General features: G+C 47.0%; 1 non-coding gene across 1 annotated transcript; it reads right to left on the bottom strand.

Annotated features, from left to right (window-relative positions):
• Window positions 1–482: 482 nt before the first annotated feature.
• Window positions 483–554, bottom strand: TRNAH-GUG (transfer RNA histidin (anticodon GUG)). Its single transcript has one exon. It is a non-coding gene; the product is annotated as a tRNA-His (tRNA).
• Window positions 555–10,206: the final 9,652 nt, after the last annotated feature.

Below are 10,206 nucleotides of genomic sequence, written 5' to 3'. Positions count from 1 at the left end.
CCCAATGTAGAAAGACCACAAGTCCACAGATATGCCTGTTTATTTAAACATCTGTATTATCATCAGCGTGTGACTGTAAAGGCGGGACCTCGCGCTCTCTGTAACACGCTCCATTGGCAACATCAGTTAAATGTCGTTGGTTCAATCCCTCGCGGATGTTGTTTTTATTCCCATTTGTAACTGGGAAATACTGTCGCTGCAATACATATGTCTTAATCAAGCTAGTGGTTATTGACGTAAATGGCAGTGTTATAATGTTTCATGGACTGCAAATGTCACCACATAATGCGCTCTTAATTAGATTTGGTTGAAATACATTACAGTCACCCGATGAAAAAGTGTGCAAAGAGCATTAAAGAAACAAAAGGTTCATAACAGTAACAGGACATATCGAATTGTTTCAGTCCTCCACAGAGATTGCCAATGTATTAATGGAAATTCTAAAATATCTGCCCAAATGCTGTGACATTGCCTCACCGCAATGCTGTGACTCGGATTCGAACCGAGGTTGCTGCGGCCACAACGCAGAGTACTAACCACTATACGATCACAGCGAGCTACTTGGGCTGCTAAAACGTGACGTTCCACCTCTATCATAAGCTGTACTCCATCTGTGATGTCATGACTCATGTTTGAATTAAAGGTTGGTTGTGATGTTATCCATGAGAATAAGTGGACACCTGATCCCCAGTCACTTATTTAAGATCTCAATAATCAAGTCAGAATCCAAATGAAAGTCATCAAAGTGGAGCCAATTAGAAATAATATAGTTACACAAACCTGGCAATGGTGCGGCAGCGAGGGCCGATAATGACCCGCCAGCCTGAGAGCAGGAAAGTGTGAGAGCAGTGATGGTCTTGTGAGAGTTTACAGCTGTTATTGACCCTGTCCCCTTCCATTGTAGAGTTTTCTCCCTATAAGAAGTGCAGAGGCTCCCTCCGGGGTGCTAATAGTACATTTATTTTTTTGCGCAGGAGAAGTGCTCTTCACCAATTGCACGTGCCAAATCACCCGAAGGCCACCACCATAAAATTCAGGCATTCATGTTCATGCGTCCTCCATGTTATGTCCTTATAAAGGGATGCATGTTCATGATGACTCCATGTCACACCTGCATACAAGGATGCATGTTCATGCCACCTCGTTCTCTTGGCTTCATACAGGGATTTTATCTCCTCCCTGTCTCACCCTCATGCAGGGATGCATGACCAATGCTCCTTCCCTTCTCGCCCGCATACATGGATGCACGTTCATGTCTCCTCGTTCTCTCGGCTTCATACGGGGATTTTATCTCCTCCCTGTCTCACCCTCAGCAAGGGATGCATGACCAATGCTCCTTCCCGTCTCGCCCGCATACATGGATGCACGTTCACGCCTCCTCCTTCTCTCGGCTTCATACGGGGATCATATCTACTCCCTGTCTCACCCTCATGCAGGGATGCATGACCAATGCTCCTTCCTGTCTCGCCCGCATACATGGATGCACGTTCACGCCTCCTCCTTCTCTCGGCTTCATACGGGGATCATATCTCCTCCCTGTCTCACCCTCATGCAGGGATGCATGACCAATGCTCCTTCCCTTCTCGCCTGCATACATGGATGCTCGTTCACGCCTCCTCCTTCTCTCGGCTTCATACGGGGATCATATCTCCTCCCTGTCTCACCCTCATGCAGGGATGCATGACCAACGCTCCTTCCTGTCTCGCCCGCATACATGGATGCACGTTCACGCCTCCTCCTTCTCTCGGCTTCATACGGGGATCATATCTCCTCCCTGTCTCACCCTCATGCAGGGATGCATGACCAATGCTCCTTCCCTTCTCGCCCGCATACATGGATGCACGTTCATGTCTTCTCGTTCTCTCGGCTTCATACGGGGATTTTATCTCCTCCCTGTCTCACCCTCAGGAAGGGATGCATGCCCAATGCTCCTTCACGTCTCGCCCGCATACATGGATGCACGTTCACGCCTCCTCCTTCTCTCGGCTTCATACGGGGATCATATCTCCTCCCTGTCTCACCCTCATGCAGGGATGCATGACCAATGGTCCTTCCTGTCTCGCCCGCATACATGGATGCACGTTCACGCCTCCTCCTTCTCTCGGCTTCATACGGGGATCATATCTCCTCCCTGTCTCACCCTCATGCAGGGATGCATGACCAATGCTCCTTCCCTTCTCGCCTGCATACATGGATGCACGTTCACGCCTCCTCCTACTCTCGGCTTCATACGGGGATCATATCTCCTCCCTGTCTCACCCTCATGCAGGGATGCATGACCAACGCTCCTTCCTGTCTCGCCCGCATGCATGGATGCACGTTCACGCCTCCTCCTTCTCTCGGCTTCATACGGGGATCATATCTCCTCCCTGTCTCACCCTCATGCAGGGATGCATGACCAATGTTCCTTCCCTTCTCGCCTGCATACATGGATGCACGTTCACGCCTCCTCCTTCTCTCGGCTTCATACGGGGATCATATCTCCTCAATGTCTCACCCTCACTTCCAACATGTGTAACTTCTTGTTCTCTTTGACGTCTGGGGCATGGGTGGCTACTGCACAGCTCTAGATGTCGCCCACCTGCAAGGTGCTATGGAAAGCACTTTTCCACATTGGACGTGCTATATTAACCCCCTCTCCCCAAATACAATAAAAATAAAGAAATATATGTGCTTCCATAATGTCTACCTTCTAATGTTTCATATGTGTAAGCACATTGTCCTCCTCCTGACCACATTCTAAAACTATGTGCAAATTGTTCCTTCCATAAACTGTCACTTCCTTGGCCCTTTATTTATAATGACTGTTATACTCTCTCTCTTTCCGCCACAGTATAAAAAAGCCTAGCACACCTCATGATTGGACTAAGAAATTCCTGTCATTTAGTTGGAAATGATTTTCCCATTATCCCCAAAAACTCCTCACTGTGTCTAAGAACGCTTTTTTTCACAGGACAATACAGATCAGATTGACTTGAAAGGTCCTTTCACGCAACTACAGAATGCCTCTCATTCCACTAAAAGATACGCCAGTGCCTACAATAGCCTAGGACTAGACTATGAGTCCCAATGTAGAAAGACCACAAGTCCACAGATATGCCTGTTTATTTAAACATCTGTATTATCATCAGCGTGTGACTGTAAAGGCGGGACCTCGCGCTCTCTGTAACGCGCTCCATTGGCAACATCAGTTAAATGTCGTTGGTTCAATCCCTCGCGGATGTTGTTTTTATTCCCATTTGTAACTGGGAAATACTGTCGCTGCAATACATATGTCTTAATCAAGCTAGTGGTTATTGACGTAAATGGCAGTGTTATAATGTTTCATGTACTGCAAATGTCACCACATAATGCGCTCTTAATTAGATTTGGTTGAAATACATTACAGTCACCCGATGAAAAAGTGTGCAAAGAGCATTAAAGAAACAAAAGGTTCATAACAGTAACAGGACATATCGAATTGTTTCAGTCCTCCACAGAGATTTCCAATGTATTAATGGAAATTCTAAAATATCTGCCCAACTGCCGTGACATTGCCTCACCGCAATGCCGTGCGAACCGAGGTTGCTGTGGCCACAACGCAGAGTACTAACCACTATACGATCACGGCGAGCTACTTGGGCTGCTACAATGTGACGTTCCACCTCTATCATAAGCTGTACTCCATCTGTGATGTCATGACTCATGTTTGAATTAAAGGTTGGTTGTGATGTTATCCATGAGAATAAGTGGACACCTGATCCCCAGTCATTTATTTAAGATCTCAATAATCAAGTCAGAATCCAAATGAAAGTCATCAAAGTGGAGCCAATTAGAAATAATATAGTTACACAAACCTGGCAATGGTGCGGCAGCCAGGGCCGATAATGGCCCGCCAGCCTGAGAGCAGGAAAGTGTGAGAGCAGTGATGGTCTTGTGAGAGTTTACAGCTGTTATTGACCCTGTCCCCTTCCATTGCAGAGTTTTCTCCCTATAAGAAGTGCAGAGGCTCCCTCCGGGGTGCTAATAGTACATTTATTTTTTTGCGCAGGAGAAGTGCTCTTCACCAATTGCACGTGCCAAATCACCCGAAGGCCACCACCATAAAATTCAGGCATTCATGTTCATGCGTCCTCCATGTTATGTCCTTATAAAGGGATGCATGTTCATGATGACTCAATGTCACACCTGCATACAAGGATGCATGTTCATGCCGCCTCGTTCTCTTGGCTTCATACAGGGATTTTATCTCCTCCCTGTCTCACCCTCATGCAGGGATGCATGACCAATGCTCCTTCCATTCTCGCCCGCATACATGGATGCACGTGCATGTCTCCTCGTTCTCTCGGCTTCATACGGGGATTTTATCTCCTCCCTGTCTCACCCTCAGGAAAGGATGCATGACCAATGCTCCTTCCCGTCTCGCCCGCATACATGGATGCACATTCACGCCTCCTCCTTCTCTCGGCTTCATACGGGGATCATATCTCCTCCCTGTCTCACCCTCATGCAGGGATGCATGACCAATGCTCCTTCCCGTCTCGCCCGCATACATGGATGCACGTTCACGCCTCCTCCTTCTCTCGGCTTCATACGGGGATCATATCTCCTCCCTGTCTCACCCTCATGCAGGGATGCATGACCAATGCTCCTTCCCTTCTCATCTGCATACATGGATGCACGTTCACGCCTCCTCCTTCTCTCGGCTTCATACGGGGATCATATCTCCTCCCTGTCTCACCCTCATGCAGGGATGCATGACCAACGCTCCTTCCTGTCTCGCCCGCATACATGGATGCACGTTCACGCCTCCTCCTTCTCTCGGCTTCATACGGGGATCATATCTCCTCCCTGTCTCACCCTCATGCAGGGATGCATGACCAATGCTCCTTCCCTTCTCACCCGCATACATGGATGCACGTTCACGCCTCCTCCTTCTCTCGGCTTCATACGGGGATCATATCTCCTCCCTGTCTCACCCTCATGCAGGGATGCATGACCAACGCTCCTTCCTGTCTCGCCCGCATACATGGATGCACGTTCACGCCTCCTCCTTCTCTCGGCTTCATACGGGGATCATATCTCCTCAATGTCTCACCCTCACTTCCAACATGTGTAACTTCTTGTTCTCTTTGACGTCTGGGGCATGGGTGGCTACTGCACAGCTCTAGATGTCGCCCACCTGCAAGGTGCTATGGAAAGCACTTTTCCACATTGGACGTGCTATATTAACCCCCTCTCCCCAAATACAATAAAAATAAAGAAATATATGTGCTTCCATAATGTCTACCTTCTAATGTTTCATATGTGTAAGCACATTGCCCTCCTCCTGACCACATTTTAAAACTATGTGCAAATTGTTCCTTCCATAAACTGTTACTTCCTTGGCCCTTTATTTATAATGACTGTTATACTCTCTCTCTTTCCGCCACAGTATAAAAAAGCCTAGCACACCTCATGATTGGACTAAGAAATTCCTGTCATTTAGTTGGAAATGATTTTCCCATTATCCCCAAAAACTCCTCACTGTGTCTAAGAACGCTTTTTTTCACAGGACAATACAGATCAGATTGACTTGAAAGGTCCTTTCACGCGACTACAGAATGCCTCTCATTCCACTAAAAGATACGCCAGTGCCTACAATAGCCTAGGACTAGACTATGAGTCCCAATGTAGAAAGACCACAAGTCCACAGATATGCCTGTTTATTTAAACATCTGTATTATCATCAGCGTGTGACTGTAAAGGCGGGACCTCGCGCTCTCTGTAACGCGCTCCATTGGCAACATCAGTTAAATGTCGTTGGTTCAATCCCTCGCGGATGTTGTTTTTATTCCCATTTGTAACTGGGAAATACTGTCGCTGCAATACATATGTCTTAATCAAGCTAGTGGTTATTGACGTAAATGGCAGTGTTATAATGTTTCATGTACTGCAAATGTCACCACATAATGCGCTCTTAATTAGATTTGGTTGAAATACATTACAGTCACCCGATGAAAAAGTGTGCAAAGAGCATTAAAGAAACAAAAGGTTCATAACAGTAACAGGACATATCGAATTGTTTCAGTCCTCCACAGAGATTGCCAATGTATTAATGGAAATTCTAAAATATCTGCCCAACTGCCGTGACATTGCCTCACCGCAATGCCGTGACTCGGATTCCAACCGAGGTTGCTGCGGCCACAACGCAGAGTACTAACCCCTATACGATCACGGCGAGCTACTTGGGCTGCTACAATGTGACGTTCCACCTCTATCATAAGCTGTACTCCATCTGTGATGTCATGACTCATGTTTGAATTAAAGGTTGGTTGTGATGTTATCCATGAGAATAAGTGGACACCTGATCCCCAGTCACTTATTTAAGATCTCAATAATCAAGTCAGAATCCAAATGAAAGTCATCAAAGTGGAGCCAATTAGAAATAATATAGTTACACAAACCTGGCAATGGTGCGGCAGCCAGGGCCGATAATGGCCCGCCAGCCTGAGAGCAGGAAAGTGTGAGAGCAGTGATGGTCTTGTGAGAGTTTACAGCTGTTATTGACCCTGTCCCCTTCCATTGCAGAGTTTTCTCCCTATAAGAAGTGCAGAGGCTGCCTCCGGGGTGCTAATAGTAAATTTATTTTTTTGCGCAGGAGAAGTGCTCTTCACCAATTGCACGTGCCAAATCACCCGAAGGCCACCACCATAAAATTCAGGCATTCATGTTCATGCGTCCTCCATGTTATGTCCTTATAAAGGGATGCATGTTCATGATGACTCCATGTCACACCTGCATACAAGGATGCATGTTCATGCCGCCTCGTTCTCTTGGCTTCATACAGGGATTTTATCTCCTCCCTGTCTCACCCTCATGCAGGGATGCATGACCAATGCTCCTTCCCTTCTCGCCCGCATACATGGATGCACGTTCATGTCTCCTCGTTCTCTCGGCTTCATACGGGGATTTTATCTCCTCCCTGTCTCACCCTCAGGAAGGGATGCATGACCAATGCTCCTTCCCGTCTCGCCCGCATACATGGATGCACATTCACGCCTCCTCCTTCTCTCGGCTTCATACAGGGATCATATCTCCTCCCTGTCTCACCCTCATGCAGGGATGCATGACCAATGCTCCTTCCTGTCTCGCCCGCATACATGGATGCACGTTCACGCCTCCTCCTTCTCTCGGCTTCATACGGGGATCATATCTCCTCCCTGTCTCACCCTCATGCAGGGATGCATGACCAATGCTCCTTCACTTCTCGCCTGCATACATGGATGCACGTTCACGCCTCCTCCTTCTCTCGGCTTCATACGGGGATCATATCTCCTCCCTGTCTCACCCTCATGCAGGGATGCATGACCAACGCTCCTTCCTGTCTCGCCCGCATACATGGATGCACGTTCACGCCTCCTCCTTCTCTCGGCTTCATACGGGGATCATATCTCCTCCCTGTCTCACCCTCATGCAGGGATGCATGACCAATGCTCCTTCCCTTCTCGCCTGCATACATGGATGCACGTTCACGCCTCCTCCTTCTCTCGGCTTCATACGGGGATCATATCTCCTCAATGTCTCACCCTCACTTCCAACATGTGTAACTTCTTGTTCTCTTTGACGTCTGGGGCATGGGTGGCTACTGCACAGCTCTAGATGTCGCCCACCTGCAAGGTGCTATGGAAAGCACTTTTCCACATTGGACTTGCTATATTAACCCCCTCTCCCCAAATACAATAAAAATAAAGAAATATATGTGCTTCCATAATGTCTACCTTCTAATGTTTCATATGTGTAAGCACATTGTCCTCCTCCTGACCACATTCTAAAACTATGTGCAAATTGTTCCTTCCATAAACTGTCACTTCCTTGGCCCTTTATTTATAATGACTGTTATACTCTCTCTCTTTCCGCCACAGTATAAAAAAGCCTAGCACACCTCATGATTGGACTAAGAAATTCCTGTCATTTAGTTGGAAATGATTTTCCCATTATCCCCAAAAACCCCTCACTGTGTCTAAGAACGCTTTTTTTCACAGGACAATACAGATCAGATTGACTTGAAAGGTCCTTTCACGCGACTACAGAATGCCTCTCATTCCACTAAAAGATACGCCAGTGCCTACAATAGCCTAGGACTAGACTATAAGTCCCAATGTAGAAAGACCACAAGTCCACAGATATGCCTGTTTATTTAAACATCTGTATTATCATCAGCGTGTGACTGTAAAGGCGGGACCTCGCGCTCTCTGTAACGCGCTCCATTGGCAACATCAGTTAAATGTCGTTGGTTCAATCCCTCGCGGATGTTGTTTTTATTCCCATTTGTAACTGGGAAATACTGTCGCTGCAATACATATGTCTTAATCAAGCTAGTGGTTATTGACGTAAATGGCAGTGTTATAATGTTTCATGTACTGCAAATGTCACCACATAATGCGCTCTTAATTAGATTTGGTTGAAATACATTACAGTCACCCGATGAAAAAGTGTGCAAAGAGCATTAAAGAAACAAAAGGTTCATAACAGTAACAGGACATATCGAATTGTTTCAGTCCTCCACAGAGATTGCCAATGTATTAATGGAAATTCTAAAATATCTGCCCAACTGCCGTGACATTGCCTTACCGCAATGCCGTGACTCGGATTCGAACCGAGGTTGCTGCGGCCACAAGGCAGAGTACTAACCACTATACGATCACAGCGAGCTACTTGGGCTGCTACAATGTGACGTTCCACCTCTATCATAAGCTGTACTCCATCTGTGATGTCATGACTCATGTTTGAATTAAAGGTTGGTTGTGATGTTATCCATGAGAATAAGTGGACACCTGATCCCCAGTCACTTATTTAAGATCTCAATAATCAAGTCAGAATCCAAATGAAAGTCATCAAAGTGGAGCCAATTAGAAATAATATAGTTACACAAACCTGGCAATGGTGCGGCAGCCAGGGCCGATAATGGCCCGCCAGCCTGAGAGCAGGAAAGTGTGAGAGCAGTGATGGTCTTGTGAGAGTTTACAGCTGTTATTGACCCTGTCCCCTTCCATTGCAGAGTTTTCTCCCTATAAGAAGTGCAGAGGCTGCCTCCGGGGTGCTAATAGTAAATTTATTTTTTTGCGCAGGAGAAGTGCTCTTCACCAATTGCACGTGCCAAATCACCCGAAGGCCACCACCATAAAATTCAGGCATTCATGTTCATGCGTCCTCCATGTTATGTCCTTATAAAGGGATGCATGTTCATGATGACTCCATGTCACACCTGCATACAAGGATGCATGTTCATGCCGCCTCGTTCTCTTGGCTTCATACAGGGATTTTATCTCCTGCCTGTCTCACCCTCATGCAGGGATGCATGAACAATGCTCCTTCCCTTCTCGCCCGCATACATGGATGCACGTTCATGTCTTCTCGTTCTCTCGGCTTCATACAGGGATTTTATCTCCTCCCTGTCTCACCCTCAGGAAGGGATGCATGACCAATGCTCCTTCCCGTCTCGCCCGCATACATGGATGCACGTTCACGCCTGCTCCTTCTCTCGGCTTCATACGGGGATCATATCTCCTCCCTGTCTCACACTCATGCAGGGATGCATGACCAATGCTCCTTCCCTTCTCGCCTGCATACATGGATGCACGTTCACGCCTCCTCCTTCTCTCGGCTTCATACGGGGATCATATCTCCTCCCTGTCTCACCCTCATGCAGGGATGCATGACCAATGCTCCTTCCTGTCTCGCCTGCATACATGTTCACGCCTCCTCCTTCTCTCGGCTTCATACGGGGATCATATCTCCTCCTTGTCTCACCCTCATGCAGGGATGCATGACCAATGCTCCTTCCCTTCTCGCCTGCATACATGGATGCACGTTCACGCCTCCTCCTTCTCTCGGCTTCATACGGGGATCATATCTCCTCAATGTCTCACCCTCACTTCCAACATGTGTAACTTCTTGTTCTCTTTGACGTCTGGGGCATGGGTGGCTACTGCACAGCTCTAGATGTCGCCCACCTGCAAGGTGCTATGAAAAGCACTTTTCCACATTGGACGTGCTATATTAACCCCCTCTCCCCAAATACAATAAAAATAAAGAAATATATGTGCTTCCATAATGTCTACTTTCTAATGTTTCATATGTGTAAGCACATTGTCCTCCTCCTGGCCACATTCTAAAACTATGTGCAAATTGTTCCTTCCATAAACTGTCACGTCCTTGGCCCTTTATTTATAATGACTGTTATAC

This window comes from Ambystoma mexicanum (genome assembly GCF_040938575.1).
Source record: "Ambystoma mexicanum isolate Mex_15411 chromosome 12 unlocalized genomic scaffold, UKY_AmexF1_1 Mex_chr12_unloc.1, whole genome shotgun sequence".
Classification (NCBI taxonomy): domain Eukaryota; kingdom Metazoa; phylum Chordata; class Amphibia; order Caudata; family Ambystomatidae; genus Ambystoma; species Ambystoma mexicanum.
This window is presented reverse-complemented; position numbering and strand designations above follow the sequence as displayed.